Genomic DNA, 1520 nt, shown 5'->3' with positions numbered 1-1520 from the left:
TTGATAATAATAGACTGTACAAAAATAGTACCAGGTGACACTTGGCTACCAGTCAAATGGAGCTCTGCTTTGTCTATAATTACAATTTTCAAAGGACTCAATTCCATAACCACTTGACTGAACACTCTGGTTGTGTTAATTTCATCTTGCAAATTTTGGAAATATCCTGGTCAGAGGATAACCTGATAACCCTATGTCAATACACTTCTCTTTCTTCATCTGTGTCATTGATTCCAAAATTTTCCTTAAATTTAAAATTTAGAAAACAGAGTTTTTCAGGGAATGTAAAGAAGAACATTCTAATAAATAAAGACTAAATTTTACCTAATCTGGTTCAGTGGGTTAATAAAATAGAATGTTGAAGTCTAAATGGGATATTAAGGCAAGACCATCATGTCTTGAATCTATACTTAACTTCAAATGTGCAAGTTATGGCATTATCTATGTGTGCCATGTCTGAATACTCAGGAAAGAGAACAGTTGAGTTACATTTCATGTACAGAAGATGTTACTGCCCTAGAACTGGGACTTTGGTTGAAATAGAAGCAGCTTAGAACAAACAGTAATGAACAATTCTAATGCTCTTTGATTTGAAATGAGGGCTCATGGAGAGGAGAAACTATGCAAAAGCTTGAACTGCCCTCCAAACCAATCTTCATGTACTAAAACTCTGTTTTGCATTTTAATATGTGATTTATTTGTCCAAAGTACTGCTGAATATTGTGTTTTAACATATAGAATGCTTCATAAAAGCTGCTTTTTGTGCTAGATCTTGTGATTTACTCTATGCTTCTCCATCATGCTCTCACCCTATAATTATTCAGAAAGCCCCCTACCCAATAACTTTCCTAGTTTATGTAGAGACTAAGTGACTACCATAATTACATAATTCCTTCTCATCAGATGTTAGAAACAATCGAATGAACACCAGATTTGAACCACAGTTTTAATACTGACTGTTTGATATTTGATGAGCTGCCTAAAAATACAAAACGTTGATTTTATCATCATTTAAGAGGAAACAGTAATATCCACTTTATGCTGCTGCAAAGAATAAATAAGGAAACATAGGGATAAACCTACCACTGTGTCCGACACATAAGAGTTCTTGAAGAGGTGTTCTGTTACATTGAATCCTTATGCACCACCTATTGGCTTACATTTGCTGAAAATTTTCCATGGTGAGAAAATCTCTATAGCAATATTAATATATCAGTAATTATATGAATAAAAATTCTTCTGATTATCAAACTCCATGAGATCAAGTCATAGATAAATCTATATTAAAACTCCATGCCATAATTGGTTTGAGCATGCTCCAATGTACTTATCTTATTGGTGCATTTATTTAATGGTGTCCTTAATATTCAATCAGTGTGTGGCCGGCTGGTGGCGCACTGCTACGGTGCGCCACTTGGGAGCGCGGCGACCCTCCCGCGGAGGGTTTGGATCCCACATACAGACCAGTTCCCGCTCACTGGCTGAGCGAGGTGCGGGCGCAGCACCGAGGTTTGCGATCC

Source organism: Galeopterus variegatus, unplaced genomic scaffold (genome assembly GCF_000696425.1).
Source record: "Galeopterus variegatus unplaced genomic scaffold, G_variegatus-3.0.2 Scaffold4526, whole genome shotgun sequence".
In the NCBI taxonomy this organism is placed as follows: Eukaryota; Metazoa; Chordata; class Mammalia; order Dermoptera; family Cynocephalidae; genus Galeopterus; species Galeopterus variegatus.
Note: the sequence above shows the minus strand (reverse complement) of the source record.